Raw genomic sequence first — 21,534 nt, forward strand, 5'->3', positions numbered from 1 at the left:
TTGTACACTTGAAACTAATATAAAATTGTATGTTAACTGTAATAGAAAAATAAGCCATAAAGATCAACACTATTATGTATATCATATCATTATTCTAATGTATTTATTTAACACTTTCAGAATTTATTTAGTGCTGTAATTTTATTAATAAATAGCTTTTGCTATGATTTAATTAACAAATATATTTTGTATAAGTCTTAAGCTCTGTATATATATATATATATATATATATATATATATATATATATATTGTTTTTTGACTATTGTAAATAATAGTGTAACAAATATCCTTGCAAATAGTTCATGATTTTGTCTTTAATATACAGCCTAGGAGAAAACCTTGAAGTGCAAAGCCATGGATATTTTTCAGACTTTCTAAAAATGTTGTGAAATTGCTGTTCAAAATTAATATGTCAATATACATTCATCCCAAAGATTAGAAAAAGTGTTTTAAGTAGTCCTTCTTCTGCCACATATATTATGTTTGCATTTCTTAATTCAAGTGGAGCATAAATATTAAATAGGTCTGGAAGACTTTTGCATTTTTTTCCTTAGGTAATTTAGTAAATTTTTTGGACCTTATTTCTATCAGATAATTTTTCCTATTTTATTGATATATAAAGTAATTCCTTACTTCTGAAATTTATCACTGAAAGTGTTTTGTCAAATTACTAAATCCAGCTTTAGACAGTAAAGAGAGAAACTTTTCTCAGGCTCTCCCTCACTTTCTTACCTCAAAGTCCTTCCTGACATATTGTCATGCCCTTTTTCTTTAAGACAATTTTAGGTACTTAGAAAAATTGAGAGTATGGTAAAGATGTACCCCATATGTGCTGACCTCAAAACACATGAATGGCTCTCCATTATCAATGTCCCTTACAAGAGTGGCACATTTGCTACAACTGATAAATGTGCATGGGCACACTATTATCACCCAAAGTCCATAGTTTTCATTAGAGTTAACTCTCAGTGTTTTACATTCTATAAATTTGGATGCATGTTTAATGGCATGATGATACCATACAGAGTATTTTTACTGCCCTGAAAATCCTTTGTGTCCCAACTGTTCACCCCTTACCTCACCTCAAACAGCTGTCAATTACTGATCCTTTTACGGTTTCCATAGTTTTACTATTTCCAGAATGTCATATAGTTGGAATCATACAGTATGTTGCCTTTTCAGACTGGCTTTCTTTTGGTTACTAATGTGCATTTAGGCTTAGCCCATCTAATTTTACTTTTCTTAATGATGAATCATATCCATTGACCGGAGTTTATTTATCTGAATACAAATAGAAGGTCATCTTGGTAGATTCCAGCATTCTGGCTTTTGTAACTAAGACAGATTTAAACATTGGAGTGCTGGTTTTCATGTGGATAAGATTCCAATCCCTCGAGTAAGCTCAAAGGAGTGCTATTGTTAGACAATAAGGAAAGAATGTTCAGCTTTGTGTGAAATAGCCAAACTGTCTTCCCAAGTGCCTGCTCCACTTTGCATTCCCATTAACATACATTCCCATGTATGATTTTACTTTTGTCCTCATTTTTGCCAGCATTTGGTGTTGACTGTAGATTTTGTTCATTCTAGTAGATGTGTAATGATAGCTTGCTGTTATTTAAAAATATTTTTGCTGATGGCATATGTTGTGGAACATCATTTAATATGCTTATTCATGATGTGCACATTTTTTTGGTGGGATGTCTGTTATATAATTGTATTTTATCTCTTCTTAGCATATAATTTATACTTCTTTTGTTTTTTATTGGTTGCCCTGGGCAATACATTTACAATTTATCTAATCCCACTTTCATATAATACTATATAGCTTCATAGGGAGTGTGAGTTCCTTATAAAACATAACACTCTTAATTTTTCCCTCTTATCCATTATATAAATGCTATAATTCTTTTTATTTTATTTTATTTATTTATCTTTAGAGGGGAAGGGAAGGAGAGAGGGAGAAAAATATCAATGTATGGTTGCCTCTGCCGAGGACACACAATGTATCGTGTGTCCCCTGCTGGGAACTGGCCTGCAACCCAGGCATGTGCCCTGACTGGGAATCGAACCGTGATCCTCTGGTTCGCAGGCCCGCGCTCAATCCACTGAGCTACACGAGCCAGGGCAATAATTCTTTTCACTTATATAAAAGCATACATAAAATCCATAATATATGATATATATAATGAGATACATACATAAGATACATAGTTAAATATATTGTTTTTATTATGATCAAAATGTTATCTGCTAGATAAATAAAAACAAGAAGAAAAGAGTTGAATTTTACCTTTATTTAATCCTTCATTTATGGTCTCCTTTCTATATGTTGCTCTTGAGTTTCTGGCTTGTATCATTTTCCTTGTCACTAAAGAGATTACAAGCCCACTGTAATCAAAACAGTCTGGTATTTGCACAGGAATAGACACATAAATGAATGCAATAAAATGGAGAGCCCCCCCAAAAAACCATGTCTCTACAGTCAATTGATACTCGATAAAGGGGGCGAAAGTAGCCTCCCTTTAAATGGAGTAAAACTAGCCTCCTCAACAAATGGTTTTGGGAGATCTGGACAGCTATATGCAAAAAAAATGAAACTGGAGCACCAACTTGCACCATACACAATAATTAACTCAAGATGGATAAAATATTTAAATATAAGTCACAACACCATAAAAGTCCTAGAGGACAACATAGGCAGATGCTCCATGCAGCGATATTTTCACCAATATATCTTCTACAGCAAGGGACATAAAGGAAAGAATAAACAAATGGGATCCCATCTAATTTGATGAGATGCTTTTTAATTTAAAAGCCTCTGCACATCTAAAAAACATCAGCAAAATGAAAATTGAACAAACCATATGGGAAAATATATTTGCCAATGATATCTTAGACAGGGTTTGGTCTCCAAAATATATAAAGAACTCATACAACTTCACTCCAGGAAGGCGAACGATCCAATTAAAAAATGGGCAAAGACCTGAATAGTAACTTCCCTAAGGAGGACATAAAGAAGACCCAGAGACATATGAAAGGATATTCAGCATCACTAGCCATCAGAGAGATGCACATTAAAACCACAATGAGATACCACTTCACAGTGGTCAGAATGGCCATCATAACAAATCAACAAACAATGAGTGCTGACAAGCTTGTGGAGAAAAGGGAACTCTACTGCACTGTTGATGGGAATGCAGACTGGTGCAGCCACTGTGGAAAACATTATGGATTTTCCTCAAAAAATTAAAAATGGAACTGCCTTTTGACCCAGCAATTCCACTGCTGGGATCATACCCTAAGAATCCTGAAACACCAATTCCAAGGAACCTATGTTCATAGCAGCACAATTTACAATAGACAAATGCTGGAAAAAACCTAAATATCCGTCTTTAAAGGAGTGGCTCAAAAAATTCTGATCCATTTATACCACAGAATACTATGCAACTGATAGAAAGGAGGAGCTCCTACCTTTTGAAACAGCATGGATTGAACTGGAGAGCATTATGCTAAATAACATAAGCCAGGAGGTGAAAGACAAATACCATATAATCTCACCTATATGTGGAACCTAATCAACAAAACAAACAAGTAAGCGAAATAGAACCAAAGACTTGGAAATAAAGAACAAACTGACAGTGACCAGAGGGGAGAGAGGAGAGTAAAGGGGAAAAAAGGGAAAGGGTCAATCAAGGTACATGTACAAATGAACAAAGGACAAGGACCACAGAGGCGAGGATGGAATGTGGGAGGTTGGGGGTGGGGGGCCCGAGGGGAGTAATAAGGGGAAAATGGGGACAACTATAATTAAACAACAACAAAAAAAGGAATTGAAAACAGAATTTCATTTATAGTTCTTGCAAGGCAAGCAATGAATTCCTTTAATTTTTGCGTCTGAGAAAGTACTTTTATTTTACCTTTGAGGTATAATTTCACTACAAAATTCTAGGTTGGTGATTTGTTCTCACAACATTTTACATATTTCATTATGCTCTCTTCTTGCTTGCAAGATTTCTCTATAGGTAAGGTGTTTTCCTTTCTTCTAGCCTCTTTAAAGACTTTTAAAAATTTTTATGGTTTCACGGTAGTATGCCTAAACATATTTTTGTTTCATTTGTTTGGGGTTTTTTGTTTTCTTTTTCTTTTTGTTTCTGTTACTATCTCATTTAGTGTTCTCTGAGCTTCTTGAATCTGTTAGTTGGAATCTAATGTTAATTTGACAAAATTCTCAGTCACTATTGTTTTTTTTTTCTGTCTTTTCTTTCTGGTATTCCAATTTTTTCAACGTGTGTGTATCAACACTTTTTTGTAATTGCCCCACAGTTCTTGCACTGTTACATTTATTATAATCAGTATTATCAGCAGCGGCATTTATTTTTTATTTGTTTTCCATTTGGAGTGTTTCTATTAATATATACTTAAGATCAGAGTTTCTTTCCTCAGCCATGTCTAGTCCACTAATACATCCACCAAAGGCATTCTTTAATCCTGTTAGAGTGCTTTTGACGTAACATTTATTTTAATTATTATTTAGGATTTCTAAATCTCTATTTACATTATCCATCTGTTCTTGCATGTTGTCTACTTTATTCACTAGAGCCCTTAAGATAGTTGTTTTATATTTGTATATAACAACTGTTATATAACAAACAGTTGATTATAGTTGTTTTGTATTTCTTTTGCACTTCCATGTTCTGATGCTTGCTCTCTTCTCTCTCCTAATTGCATTTTTTAGTCCTTTGGTATGCTTTGTCATTGTTTTTTCTCGATAGCAGATATGGTGAACTGGATAATAATACCTGCTGCAGAACAGGCCTTTAGGGATGACAGGCCTTTAGGAATGTTGCAGTGAAGTGTGCAGGAAGGCATTTTATTTACTTATTTATAGGGGAAGGGAAGGAGAAAGATCGGGAGAGGGAGAGAAACATCAATGTGTGGTTGCCTCTCATGTGTCCCCTACTGGGGACCCAGCCTGCAACCGAGGCATGTGCACTGACTGGGAATCGAACTGGCAACTGTTTGCTTCACAGGCCCATGCTCATTCCACTGAGCTACACCAGCCAGGGTGCAGGAAGGCATTTTATAGTCCTCTGATTAAGTCTCAGTATTTCAGTGAGTCTGTGGGTCTGAACTGTGATTTTTGCAATTGTTTTTGTATCTTTTCCCCCTAAAGAGGGACAGGAAAGATAGAGTTGGTAGAATTGAACATGCCCCTTCCCTAAAGTCAGCTAGGCTCTTTTAACACCCCAGTAAGTTAGGCGAAATAGAACCAAAACAAGTGCTTGTTTATTGTTTACTAGTTTTGCCCGAGGACGGGCCTTATTCAAAAGAACAGAATGCTCTTTCACACTTCAAAATGGTTCCTTTGCCATTGGTGGAAGGACGAAGAGATGTTACTTCAATATTTATTATGAGAACTTGGTTAAGCTCCGGGAGATAAAACTCACAATGGTGTCTCTTCAGAGTTTTTAACTCTCAGATTTGCCAGCACTTTGCCTCCCTCCGCTTGTCAATTACAGTTGAGGTTTTCTACTTGGACTCTGTTTTCTCTTGTAGTTTCCTCTAGTGAGTCCTTGTTGTGGGTAAGCTGTGACTCTATGTATTTACCTGTCTGTCTCTCTATTCTTTTTTTTTTCATTCTTGAGGGCAGCAATTTATTCTTTATCTTCCCCTCTGTCAGGGGTCCAAAACAAAATGACTCTGTTTGAGCAGCTTTTTATTTGTTGTTTAAATGGAGTGGCAACTTCCAAATCCCTTTCATGTGGAACTGAAAACTAGAAGGCTCTACTGTCTCTGTGTAAGACAGGGCTGGCCAAAATCTACAGCTCACAGGAGGCAAGTTATCAAGAAAGCATAGTTGGCTTTTTGGCTAATGCATTACTTTGCAAATCAACTGAAATCTCTTTCTATTATGAGATTGGATATTCATGTATTTACAGAAAAAAATATATATATAAAATGTGTTGTTTTATTATACAAATAAAACTGAATAGTTTTTATAAAAGTGTGTTTAATAATATACAAAAAATACCCATATAGCTATGCACTTAGACAATCTCTCCCTAAATCAGGATTAATCAAATAATCACTTTAAGTTTTTTCCTTTTATTGTTTTCTTTCTTCATGAGATGTATTCTTCCATTTTTAAGTAATTGCTATGTTTTATGTGTACTATTTTTAGAAATCCTGTTTTTTTTCTAAGTGGTTTATAAAAGGTATCCTAGAACGATTTATTAAACAGATATTAACCATAAGTGGTTTAATTATAAATTTTATCACATGTATAAATCTTTCTAATGTCCATTTCTTGAGTTTTACTGTGTAATGTTTTTGTTATAGAATCTTATTTTTAAAATTATTCTAGCTATATATTTACTATGCAAAAGAACAAATGCCTTGATGTCTTCAAATTTTTATTTTTCAACTATTTTTCAAAAACTTTACATTACTAATTTTTGTTCAAAAATATCTTGTTATATTTTTTCAAAGTTGTTTTATTTACTTTGTTCAAACGTCTATCCTGTATTTCTCAAATTGTTAAATTGTGGTCAGAAATTTAACCCCGCAATTTTATTTGGAAAACAATTGGTATTTTTAACTTTATACATATGCATTTTTTAAATATGACATTGATTCATAAATATTTTTTAATTGTTTCTTTTTTAAAAAGATTTTATTTATTTATTTTTAGAGGGGAAGGGAAGGAGAGAAGGAGAGAAATATCAATGTATGGTTGCCTCTCCTATGTCCCCTGCTGGGAACTGGCCTGCAACCCAGGCATGTGCCCTGACTGGGAATCGAACTGCGATCGTGTGGTTCGCAGGCCCGTGCTCAATCCACTGAGCTACGCCAGCCAGTGCTTGATTCATAAATATTTATTCTTTGTTAGTTTTTAAGTAATATAATTCTGTATACTATATTCTTATTTTTGCTTATATTTTACCAAAATTAAAAAGTATATTAAACTTCCATTCTGCTTTTTTATTACTGCATATTTCTTCTTTTATTCTTTATAATTATTTTACTAGTCTGATAAAGGTTTCTTGTATCAAACCTTTATAACTCATATTTATTTATAAGCTATACATATTTTAATACATTAAGTATTTTTGTAACATGCAACAATTTTTGTTTTACATTTCTCTGGCATTACTTTATGATTGTATATGCTTGCTTCACTTTTGTCTTTTAAATGTTTATTTGCCCCTTTGATTTATATGTACCTTTGATAGTATCATATTTTTCTCTGATTTGTTTTGGTTAACTTTGTTATTAAGTTAGAGGATGAGAGAAATGAGCTTTCATGAATTCTGGAAAACCACAGACAGATATTTTCAAGAAAAACTAGCTCCACATATTTCACAGAACTAGAACAAATAATTCAAAAACTGTATATGGAACCACAAAAGACCCTAAATAGCCACAGGGTCTTGTATCTCAAGTTTTGAGATACAAGAACAATGTTGGAGGTATCATACTGCCTGATATCAAAGTATACTATAAGGCTATCATAATCAAAGAGGCATGGTACTAGCATAAAAACAGACATATTAATTATTGGAACAGAACAGAGACCCCAGAAATAAACCCACATCTACATAGTCAATTAATATTTGACAAATGAGGCAAGAACATACATTGGTGTAAAGATAGACTATTCAATAAATGATATTGGGAAAATTGGACATATACAAACAGAAATGTAAAACTCAACCACTTTCTTAACCTTATACAAGAAAAAACTGAAAATGGATTATAGACTTAAATATAATACTTGAAAACACAAAAACCCTAGAAGAAAACCTAGGCAGTAGAATCTTTGATATTTCTTTTAGTAATATATTTTTCAGATATAATTCCTAGGGCAAAAGAAATGAAAGGAAAAATAAACAAATAAGATTATATCAAACTACAAAGATTTTGCACAATAAAGGAAACCAGAAACAAAGCAAATAGATAACCTACTGAATGAGGGAAGATATTCATTGATGTTACATTTGATAAGAGCTTAATATTCAAAATTTGGAAAGAGTTCATACAACTCACACCAAAATAATAATAATAATAGTAAATAATTATTGCATTAATTAATGGGCACAGCACTTAATAGACACTTCTCAGAAGAAGACATGTAGATGGACAATAGACACATGAAAAGATGCTCAATACCACAAATCACCACATAAATATAAATTAAAACCACAATGAGATATCACTACACATCTGTCAGAATAGCCATCATTTAAAGAAATCAATAAACAAGTGCTTGTGAGGATGTGGAAAAAAGAAAACCCTTGTGCACTGTTGGTAGCAAGGCAGATTGGGACAGCTACTATGGAAAATAGTGTAAAGGGACCAATTACATCCTGACAGAAGATGATTTGACTTTGGTTGGTGGGCACACAATGCAATATACAGATCATATAGCGTATAAATATGTAATTGAAACCTGTATGATCTTGTTAACCAATGCCACCACCAAAATTTAACTTAAGAAAAAGGTGGTAGCTGAAATATTAAATTATTATAAATAAATGAAGGACTAAATAATTAAATAATCCAAAAAACTAATAATGGAAATGGCTTATGGCTGTATAGTTCTACTTCACAGTTTATGTCTAAAGAAACCCAAAATACAAATTTGAAAGGATGTGTTCATTCCCCCTGTGTTCATTGCCACATTATTTACAATAGTCAAGATATGGAAGTGACCCAAGTGCCCATAAAAAGAGCAGTGGATAAAAATGTGGTGGTACATACACACAATAGAATATTACTCTGCCATAAAAAAGAATAAAATTTTACCATTTGTGATATCATAAATCTTCCTAGAGAGTATTGTGCTCAATGAAGTAAGTCTGTCGCAAAAAGACAAATACTCAAATACCATTTGATTTCACACATATACCACCATGTGGTAGATACAGAGAGTAGAATATTATGCAGCCCTAAAATGGAAGGAGCCCTGGCTGGTGTGGCTCAGTTGGTTGGAACATTGTCCTGTGAACCAATTCCCAGTCAGGGCACATGCCTACACTGTGGATTAAGTCCCCAAAGGGGGTTTGTACAAGAGGCAATTGATCAATGTTTCTCTCCCTCTTTTTCCTTCCTTTCCTCTTTCCCTATAATTGATAATAATATTCTAGATAAAGATGAAAAGAAAGGAAATTTTGTTTTATGGTACAATGTAGATGAAACTTGAAGACATTATGCAAAGTAAGTACAATTATAGTGGTACCTAATCTAGTCAAATAGCTTGTATAAAATGAATACTATTTTGTTATAGTAATTTATTCTTAGTATTTTTGATATTTACCAATTATTATCTTTAACCTTGTTTTCAGGAAGTAAGTTACATGTTAGTATATTGGGAAGAAAAACTAAAAATGAGTAAGTTCTTAGGATTTAAGAAAAAATGAACACTTCTTACCTGTTCTGTATATAGACGCAATGCATTTAAGGCATAATTTCAACAACTTTTCTATTAACCCATGAAAAAACTGACAGAGATCAAGTTTTCTGTAAGAATACTCTCACATTTTTGTTTTTATATTTATCAATAAATCTTTCTGATTTCCTGAAAACAAAACAGGGCTTTCTATACCCTACTAATGTATATGGGATAGTCACATGTATTCATTTATCCATGAAAATATTTTTTTCACAAATCACTTCTTTTCTCACTGATATGATCCCATATGTAGGACATATTGTAATACTTTCTTCTATTCATATACATTTATTTTTGTGTATTTCCCTGTAAGCAAACTTAATGTATTAATTCATGGCTAAATTTTTAAAAAGATAACAATACATCATTTGCTATTCTCTAGAATGGCAGAATTTTAATCCTGTAGCAGGGTGTTCGGTTATTTTCCTGGATTTTCAATGTCTTCATCTAGAGGAATTAATCTTCTAATTGCAAATTAAGGTAAAACCATTAATCCTGCTGAACTGAGAGAACTGGCGTCTCTCAACACATATCCAGGTAGCTGCCACAGTCTTGTTTACCACTCTCAAGCACACTTTTAAAAAAGAACAGCATTAGTCTTTTTCTGGATGAATAGTTATTGCCCTCCATTAATACAACACACAGCCATGCCATCTTTCCTATTCTGATTCTTTAACAAAACCTCGGACACCTTTAGACAGCTTCCCTTCCCACACTGAGGGATGAATCAAATTGGCTGTATTGAGGTAATTATCGTTTTCTATTTTTCACTCCACTATCATTTAAGTGTAAGGCCATCACAATTTCTCCCTGTCATTTTTATGTAGGAAATCCTCAGTGATAAGGTGACAGAGTTTGACAACCCATTTACCTCCCTGGTTACTATCACTCATTGTACTGAATGCTCTGTCATTATCATGAAGATATATAGGTAATTGCCTCTTTCTTACAGATTTTTCAAAATAATCTTGAAGATAATTCTTGGACAAGAATTTGCAAATGAGACTCCACATCTTAACCATCTGCTCTCTCAATGTTTACTTCAGAATTACATCATATAAATAAGACTTTTATTTTTTATTTTTGATATTATACAAGTAGATGCAGATTAATAAAAGAGATCCCTAAAAACTTGAAGGCAGTACATCCAAAATATTCTCAGTTCTAAATTTGAATGAATGAATGAATGAATGAATGGTAACATATTTATCTAAACAGATATCAGTTAATGATAAAGCTGCTTTAAGGTAAAACTTAGAAGATGTGTATTTCTGTACTTAGATTTTTTAATAGTTTTTTTTAAGATTTTATTTATTTATCTTTAAAGGGGAAGGGAAGGAGAGAGGGAGAGAAATATCAATGTATGGTTGCCTCACGTGTGTCCCCTGCTGGGAACTGGCCTGCAACCCAGGCATGTGCCCTAACTGGGAATTGAACCGCAATACTCTGGTTCGCAGGCCAGCGCTCAATCCACTGAGCTACACTAGCCAGGGCATCTGTACTTACATCTTTATTACATGTCACACATTGTATGTCTGTTCACTCATGTAACAATCATAACCTTTGTCACCTCATAGAATTTTAGATTTAGTTGCATTTAAACCCAGACTAATATTGTTTAAACTTTGTCATCAAAGTAATTGGACAAACCCTTCTTTTGCCTGAATCAATTGTTAATTTAGGATAATTGAATGCTAAATTAGCAATTCATTTTTGTGGAAACTAAATCCCACTGTTAATGTAACTTACAAATAAACTGAGAAAAAAATTCTCACTTGTCAAGGAAAACATAGTTCACAGTGTTTGTTTTGGGGACTAGGGCTNGCTTTAAGGTAAAACTTAGAAGCTGTGTATTTCTGTACTTAGATCTTTTTAAAATAGTTTTTTAAAAGATTTTATTTATTTATCTTTAAAGGGGAAGGGAAGGAGAGAGGGAGAGAAATATCAATGTATGGTTGCCTCTCGTGTGTCCCCTGCTGGGAACTGGCCTGCAACCCAGGCATGTGCCCTGACTGGGAATTGAACCGCAATACTCTGGTTCGCAGGCCAGCGCTCAATCCACTGAGCTACACTAGCCAGGGCATCTGTACTTACATCTTTATTACATGTCACACATTGTATGTCTGTTCACTCATGTAACAATCATAACCTTTGTCACCTCATAGAATTTTAGATTTAGTTGCATTTAAACCCAGACTAATATTGTTTAAACTTTGTCATCAAAGTAATTGGACAAACCCTTCTTTTGCCTGAATCAATTGTTAATTTAGGATAATTGAATGCTAAATTAGCAATTCATTTTTGTGGAAACTAAATCCCACTGTTAATGTAACTTACAAATAAACTGAGAAAAAAATTCTCACTTGTCAAGGAAAACATAGTTCACAGTGTTTGTTTTGGGGACTAGGGCTTGAAAATATTTCTCATGCTGACAAAGAAAGCAGGTCTCTGCCATAAAGATGATATAAAATGATTACGATTTGTGTCTTTTCTTTGTTATGTGCTTTGTATTATATGTTCTACATTTTTTCAATTTTCTTAAGGAAAAATTATTAAAAACTGCAATGAACTCATCTTACAGTTCTCATTCAACTGAGGTCCTCTTCAAGAATTGTCCTCATTTGCTTGATGAAACTGTATTATATTTATAATGAAATACAACCTACTTATCTTTTCCCAGAGCACACAGTTCCTTACAATATCTGATAGTGCAGAGACTGGATCAAGGTAGGCCAATCAGATTCTGTCTCCAAGTAACTCAGAATCCTGCGACTCAGTGCTAGGTGCCATGAGTGAAAAATCAGAAAGTAAATAATAATTTAGCTAACAGTGACATTGAAAAGGGAGCCAAAAATAAGTAGAAGTAAAGGGAAAATATCATAATGAAACAATATGGGGAACAAAAAGTAATCATAGATCCAAAATTGCTGATTCCTGGTTCAGCAATTCTTGGATGTATTCCCTTCTAGAATTTGATTCTCATTTTGTGGTTAACAGCAATCAACTTTATATAATAACTTCTGTGGGGAAATGACAGTTTATTGCTTTATAATAATTGCTCAAAAACATTTCAGTGATGGCACAGATCATTATCTTGACTATTCATGATATAATTTACTACCTGTTTCTTAAATTTCCATGTCTGTTAAGTAACCATTTGTTCTTTTCAGAATTGTTTTTCTTCTCTGTCTCCCATCCTTCCACTTGATGGTGGTCTAAAGTCAAGGGATATTGACATGTTATTCTGGCATTAAAAATGAAGACTGCAATTCACAATAAAACCAGTTCTTCAAAGTTTTGCACTGGGAGATTTTCATCTAATCTAGTCAATTAATTATTCTTACAATCAAATAAATGAATAATTATTCTCCAGTCAAATAAATATTTCTGTATTTTTTCTAGCTCTATAGTTTTTAATGTTAAACTTAGGGCTCAGGTTTTAGACTGTGTATCATCCAAACAATTCAATGGGAAAAAATCTGGAACAACTGCTTGGTCTTCTCTCACAAACTCTGGCCTTTGCAAATGCAAATCACTTTGGCTTTCAAGGCTATTAATTCTGCTATGATTTTCAAGAAGCTATTTAACACATTGTTCTTCACTGTATTACTCTCCTCTTGAAAGTAGTGCTTATAGAATTATATGGTGCTCCCAGAATCACTAAAACTAAATTGCTCCGAAATAGCTCATGCATGCAGTAATTTAGTGAAAGGTGGTAGTTTAAGCATTTTTTCTCTTTTTGTATCACTAAAGTCATTATCTTTCTACCTCAATAATTAATATTACCCTTTGACATTAAAATAAACTCTTATAAAATAAATCTAAAAAGACCCTAGGTTTCTTTTACTTCTCAATATAAAATTTCATTCAGTAATTTGGATAGTTTTCAGTTCTTTTTCCCATTTGCTCATATTTCTTTTGCATTTTGGAACATCAAAATGCAGTGGCTAGAATATGGACTATAATGAAATGAGCCACCATAGCTCACAGTTCACTTATCTTATATCTGACAGAGCCATCCTATGTTATAGTGTTATATAGGATAATACAATTCTGTAGTTAATTGTTTTACAAAGAACTCTAGTTACTGAAAAACTTTGTCAGTATATCAATACACACAAAAATCTCATAATTCTAGAAACAATCAAAATATGGTTTGATAAATGGACGGCATATTTATGCTTAATCGTTAAATAAAGATCCGTTGTCCTTTTACCTTTCTCCATGGATTATCATAATCTTATCTGAACTAATCTTCTCTCCAGTCAGTTGCCTTTTATCATATTCCTTTATTTTTTGTTCTTATTTTCTTTTAGAAATTTCCTGTTTCCTATATTAGTGTTTATTAATGTTTTCTAGATTGATGGCATTCATTACATAAAAACTGAAGAGTATAAAAAGGTAAGACTATTTTGTATTAAATAAGCATTGAAATAAGTACAGATGTTTCATAAAGGTTCATTTATATACTGTATAGGTGTACATGTATTATTAATTATAAATTAAATCATCAAAGAAATCAATCCTCATATAAAAATGATCTACACTATAATTGTCTCCTTTATCTGTGGGGTATGTTCCAAGACACCCAGTGAATGTCTGAAACTGCAAATAGTACCGAACTCTACTTATACTAGGTTTTTTTCCTATACATACATAGCTTTCACTTAAAGGAAGCACTTTGTGGCTTCTCTTTGGTATGTCCAACTTACCAGCGCCACTACTCTGGCACTTTGGGGCACTTATTAAGTAACATTAGTGTTAGTTGAGCACCAGCACTGTGATAACCATGATAGGCATCCTGAGACCATTACTAAGTGACGAAAAGGCAGACAGATAGTATATACAGAGTGGAGACTCTGAACAAAGGCATGACTCATTTTCCAGACAAGACAGGACTAATGGTGGGATTTTTAAAGATTTTATTTATTTATTTTTAGAGAGAGGGGAAGGGAGGAGAAAGAGAGGGGGAGAAACATCAATGTGTGGTTGCCTCTTACACACTACTGGGGACCTGGCTCGCAACCCAGGCATGTGCCCTGACTGGGAACTAAACAGGTGACCCTTTGGTTCACAGCCTGTATTAGGTCAACTGAGCTACACCAGCCAGGGCTAATGGTGGGAGATTTTATCACACTGCTCAGAAAGGCCTGTAACTTAAAACTTATGAATTTTTTATTATTGAAAATTTTTATTCAATATTTAAGGCCATAGTTGATTATAGGTTATTGAAACTGGAGAAAATAAAACCATGGGTAAGGGAGGATTACTGTATTTACTTTCTTCCATTGCTTTTTTTATTCAATGGATTTAAAAATATTTTGTAATTCATTATTAAGTATGGTTTCCATATTTAGTAAAATGAAATGACATATTTAAGGCAACTGAGCATGTACAAGAATCGGTAACTAGTGTATAATTGCTATAAATGAAATGAAAATAATGAAGTGAAGTGAAAGTGTGTCAACATTGATAATGTCTGTATATTGATTAAGGAATGGGAAGTTAATGATATTATCTCTTAAATTCTGAATTTTGTTTATCGTAAAAACAGCAATGAAAATCTGAAAATCAAATTTAGTAAGTTGAAATGTTATATAGCCAGATTTCTCTTGAAGAATATACCTATGAAAGAAAGGTTGATAGAAGATAAGATTTCACTATGAACTCTGCTTGCTCACATTATAACACAACTAGAGTTTGTTCACTCCACTGACAGTAACTATATTTGTGAGTATAATGAATACCGACTTCGATGACTTTTGGTAAGTGGTAAAGCATTACATTTCTGTCTTTTTATTAAAAAAGAAAAGGAGGTACAGTGCCTAGCGTGACTGCAATAGTCTTAGACTGCCCACCAAGCTGCTCCTCTGTGTGAGACAATAAATGATACTGCTTTTTTTAGGTTAGTTTGAGAGGCTGTTATAACGTTTGAAATGTAATATATCATTTTAAAGGTAATAAGAAAAACTTTTTTTATTATTTTGAATTAAAAACATTTATAAAGCATATGAATCTGTCTCTCGGCAAAGGTTAGTTGTTTCCTTCTTGCTGTTACCGAAAAACAGTCATTGCACCCTTTTACATTTATTTTGATCCCACTGAGCTACCTGTTTGAACAATGCTTTCTTGAATCTCATTATTTGATAATGTGATTGTTTTACTGGATTTCACTGAGATAATCAACATAAACATAACTGGAATTTATGCATTCTGTATACTCCTGCTGCTTTTAAAATGTCATAAAAATAAAATTTTATTACAGTACATTTCATTTAAAAATAAACCAATATCAAGAACTCTAGAAATTTTATTGAAAAAATTTAGGGATACAGTTTTTCCTCACAATCAAGATCTATTATACACTGTCTAGATTTATAATATTACATGAGATATTCTATGCTCTTATATACAATGAAATTCATGCATATGTCATGCTACTAAATCATGGGTAAAAATAATTAAATGTTATTCCATTTTGCTCAAGTATCAAGCTAAAACTTTATATATATGACACATGTGTGTTCTATACACATTTGTTTTTTTTCAAATCACCTATTTCTTATAGCACAGTACAAAAATGTACAGATTATAAAGTACTTGGTTGTCTGTCATTAATTTTTTTTCTATTATGAATTTCCTCTCTTTCAATGAGACGTATCCAGTGAACAATCTGAAGTAATTTTATGTTTTTAACTGTGTTGTTTATACATCTACAAGCATTACTTAGATTTGTTTTATTATGAAAACCTCCCGCCCACTCTCATCCAATAAATCTGGTGGACCACGCTTTAGGTAGCGGTTTAGGTTTATTTCCAAGCCGCAGATTTTTCCTACTAGTCCAATTTAGAGAAAAGATAATATGGAAATTATTTCCACTCGGTTTACAGAGTTCTTTCACTTGCTGAGAGTGGGTGAAAAAGAAGAGATAGATGAATTAGGAAACAGAGTCTTAAACTGATGTCAGAAAACTTAAAACTGTCCAATATCCAGTTATAAATGCCCACTAGGAAAAAATATCAAATTTCTATGATATTGACAAAAGAACCACTAGGGCAAATTACATATTACCATGTGAAATTTGTATAGGATTTGGTGGTGAACACTTTGTCAAGGTAACTAAGGAAATGAGTTCACTGAGTGTTCCTTGAGTTTCTAACAACTGCAAGTTAGCAAGAGACCACTACACTGTTTTGTCCCTGATGCCCTGATGCCACCTAGCTATATCCCTATGTTAACCTAGTTTTGAACCAGTTGCCTCTCCACCAGAAATTCAATCACCTAAAAACTTTTGTAGAAACACTAAAAATTCAGAAACAGTTGGGAGCAATCCCTGGTGTAGCAATCAGCATTCTGTTAACCCAAATCACTTTCTAATACTTAGTCTCTTTCTTAAATACCTATCTTCCCTATGCCCCAGCTCCTAACTCTTCTCATTTCATTATGCAAGTTTCTTCTGTCATGCCCAGAATCCTGATAGCCATCAATCATCTGAGCTCTGTATGTCAACCTACAAACCTACAAGCTAAGAAAGGAGGCAACATTGAAAGGAGCCTCCCTGATGGCTCACTTAAAAAAGTAAAGTTGTTTAACTCTTTACGTAAATAAATATTTTTATCTTATTTTTATTTATTTATTTATTTTTCTCTAGAGGGAAAGGGAAGGAGAGAGGGAGAGAAATATCAATGTATGGTTGCCTCTTGTGCGTCCCCTGCTGGGAACTGGCCTGCAACCCAGGCATGTGCCCTTGACTGGGAATCGAACCTCAATCCTCTGGTTTGCAGGCCTTCGCTCAATTCACTGAGCTACACCAGCCAGGGCTATGTAAATAAATATTTGATTCAAAATATATTCATACTTTGCTTGTTCTTATAATTTTTATATAACCACATTCATGATACTGTGATTTATAATAAAAATATGTCTGTTCTATTTCTTTGAAAAATGTCATTGGGATTTTGATGAGGCTTGCATTATATTTTTATTACTTAGGGAATATGGCCATTTAATTTAAAGAATTATTAAATTTGAATGGAAGTAAAAAAATTCTCAAATAGCCAAAGCAGTGAACCAAGCTGGAGGGATCACACTCTTTGGGTGGGATGGGATGGGAGTAATAGACAGATAACTGTACTTGAAAAATAATTAAATAAATTTTAAAAAAGACTAAATTGTACTAGAAAGCTACAATATTAAAAATGGTATGGTATTAGCTTAAAAACAGACACACAAACCAAGAGAACAGAATAGAAACCCCAGAAATAAGCCCACATATATATGAGTAACTAATTTTCTACAAAGCCCAAAACATACAACAGAGAAAGGAAAGCCTGTTCAACAAATGGTGTTGGGAGAATTTGAAAGCCACATGCAAAAAAATTCTGATTGACACCAAACACACAAATTAACATAAAATGGATTAAAGATTTGAATATAAACTCTGAAATAATACAATGCATAGAAGAATACATAGGTATTAAACTTATGAACTGTGGTCTTAGAGAGGTTATTGAGACTTGACCCCAAAGGCAAGGGAAATAAAAACAAAAATAAATGAATAGCACTACACCTAACTAAAAAGATTCTGCATGGCAAAGAACCCATCAATAAAAATAGACAGGGGGGAGAGCAAAAATAGTATGGGAAATATAGAATCTAAAGAACTTGAGACATGTAGACATAAACTAAAGGGGGGAATGGTGGGGGAGGGGTGTGCAGGGTGAAGGGGAATGAAGGGGGGGAATGGGACAACTGTAATGGCATAATAAATAAAATATATTTTAAAAAAGAAACCATCAATAAAACAAAAAAGCAGCCAACCAAATTAAAGGACATATTTGCAAATGATATCTCCAATAAGAGACTAATATCCAAAATATAGGAAGAAATCATACAACTCTACAGCAAAAAAAAAACAAAAGCAAATAATCAAGTTAAAAAATGGACACAGGACCTGAAAAGACTCTCTTCACATGAAGACACACATAGAGCAACAGATACATAAAAAGATTCTGAACTTCACCAGCTATAAGAGAAATACAAATCGAATCAAAATGAGGTAACAGAATGGCATTTATCAAAAACACAAGGAATAAAGGTGCTGGTGGGGATGTAGAAAAAAGGAGCTTTCACACACTGCTGGTGGGAATGTAGTTGGTACAGCCACTATGGAAAACAAAATAGAGGGTTTTTAAAAAAAATAAAAGTAGAACTATCATATAACCTAGCAATCTCTCTTCTGGGTATCTATCTGGGAATTTTGAAAATATTTATCTGCAAAGGTATATGTACCTCTATATTCATTGGAGCATTATTCATAGTATGCAATATATAGAAACAATGTAAGTGTCCTTTAATGAATCACTGGACAAAGAAGAAGAAGCGATACATACATACGATGGAATACTACTCAGACACAAACAAGATAAATATTTCCATTTGCAACAACAAATATGGACCTTGAAAGTGTCATGCTCAATAAAATAAGTCAGATGGAAAAGGACAAGAACCATATGATTTTCCTCATTGTGGGTTGAAAAGAGAGAGCAATAACCTAACCAAACCAAAGAAACAAACAATGCTATGTACAGAAGATGTATTATAGAATTGTACACTTGAAACTTCCATAATATTGTTAAATAACGCTCTCTCTCTCTCTCTTTATATATATGTATATATATATATATTTGGCATTAGTCCCTATTCCTGGCACAGAATTCCTTGGAATTTACTAAGGCTAAGGGTGCCTTTTTTTCAATGATAGTGAGCTGACTTATGAAGCTTGTAGGTCATCTTAAGATGGGAGTTGCTTGCCAGGGAAAACATCCAAGTAATGAGTAAGTTTAACTTTCAGTCACACCACCTTGAACTCTAGAAGAGAAGAAGAGCTGGAGATTGAGTTCACTTGTCATTGGACACTGATCTAATCATTCATACCTATTTTATAAAGCCTCCAGAAAAACCTAAAAAGATGAGATTCAGAGAGCTTCTGAGTTGGTTGAACACATAGAAATTTGGGGAGAGTGATGTTCTCAAAGACAGCGTAGTAGCTCTGTGTCCTTTCTCCATACCTTGCCCTGTGCATCTCTCATTGACTTGTTGCTGAGTTATGCGTTTTTATAATAAACTGGAAATTAATTACATACATGCTTTTTCTGTGTTGTGTGAGCTGTTCTAGCAAATTAATCAAACCCACCCAAGAAGGGGTCATTAGACCTCCGATTTATAGCCAGTGGATTAGGCACAGAGGTAATAATCTGCACTTACAGATGGCATCTCAAATCAGGGGGTGGGCAGGCTAACAGGTCTGAGCCCTTAACTAGTGGGTTCCGATTTTACATCTAGGTAGACACTGTCAGAATTGAGTCAGAATACTGTCAGATACTGTCAGAATAGGTAGAATAATAGTACAGCCAGTTGGCGAATTGCCTGATGTGTTGGGGTAAAAAAAAATGCACAACAAAATGGGTATCAAAATCCTAACATTGACCCAAGGCATCCTCTATCTCTCTTGAGAAATTATAAACATCTTGCTAACTGCTTTGCTTGTTTATACTTTTGCCCCTGAACGTCACACAACAACTAGAGATACTCTGAAGAAATGAAAGACAGGTTATTTTCCTTTTATGTCCAAGATGTTATTGGTGCCCCATCTTACCAAGAGTAAAAGAAAATATATTTTTCTGTTCTTATTACCTTACACTTAGCTCTGGCTCATGCCAGCATAGCCTTCTTTTGCACTAAAATATCAACCTGCTTCTACTAGGACCTTCAACCTCTGTGTTTGCTGTTTTGTTCCCTCGCATGTTTTTTCTTAAGATATCTGCATAGGTCATTCTCTCCTTAACTTCTTTCATGCCTCAGCTCTTGTGTCATCTTAAGAGGACGGCAAAAAAATAGTAAGCAACTCCACAACTCCCCACCAAAAACACACACATATACCAATTTTCTTAAGCTGTTTTATATTTCTCCTTAACATTTATCACCTATCTCCTCATCATAACTATATTGTAATAAATAATGTTATATACTGACTTAAGTTTCAGATTTATTTCTTTTGCATATAGAACATAAACCATTCAATGCATGTAACATGCACTCTATTTATTTATTTATTCTGCAAATTATTTAATTTTCGTTTGCCTCAATTTACTCAATGTAAACAGAAAAATATTTCATCAACTATCACTTATGATGATAGTTAAGTGATTTAGATTCAGAAGATAAGTTGAAATAACTGGTTTAGTGCCTAGAATATACAAAATCACCAATCAATATTAGCTGTTTATATTATAATTTTCTTGAGGACAGGTATTATATTTGTAATAAAATATATACTAATATCCCTGTGTCTATTAATAAGTAAGTGCTTTTAGGTTTTATGGAGCTGAGTTTGAGATGGAAGTTCTTGTTAAGGATATTAATCAAAGAAAAACTCTCTAGAGGGAGAGTGAAGAAAGTAGGACAAAGTAGAGAAAAAAAGTAAGTGATATGGTGTCCAATATGGATTTAGATTTTGGAAGGTTTGAGGGAGGTAAACTGTAATTTTTTTCATCAAGAAATACACATGCAGCTTGGGATGGATTTGAGGAACATTGCACCATAAGCAGATTTACTCTAAGTGACTACACAATGTTTAAAAAGCAAAGCAACAATGAAAGAAATCGTTTCTGCTACCACATGAAGCAGTACAAAAAGTAATGTTCAAGTGAGTACCTGGATAATATACTGGTTTACAACAGTTTAACTTTTAAGTACAGTTTGTTGACTGTCCATAATCCACAACTCCACTCCATACTTCAACAATAACATGATGATAGTTCTTAGAAAGAACTACTTAAACACATATGTTTCTTCATTTGACCAATTCCATCTAAGTTTAAAAGTGCAGAAGGGCTTAGGTATCATCCAGAGTATGCCATGTGCAACATGTTACTTGATTAATTTTCTGAAATGAAGTTTCATGAAAAATGACAATAAGATAAGTGAAGAAACATCCACTGGAATTTACAGAATTTTTCACAATGCCGGAAATTAAAGACACTGATTGTAGAGGTTGAAGTTAATTAACAAATAGCTCTGT

The sequence above is a fragment of the Sturnira hondurensis genome, unplaced genomic scaffold (assembly GCF_014824575.4).
Source record: "Sturnira hondurensis isolate 20B ecotype Veracruz unplaced genomic scaffold, ASM1482457v3 Scaffold0010428, whole genome shotgun sequence".
Classification (NCBI taxonomy): Eukaryota; Metazoa; Chordata; class Mammalia; order Chiroptera; family Phyllostomidae; genus Sturnira; species Sturnira hondurensis.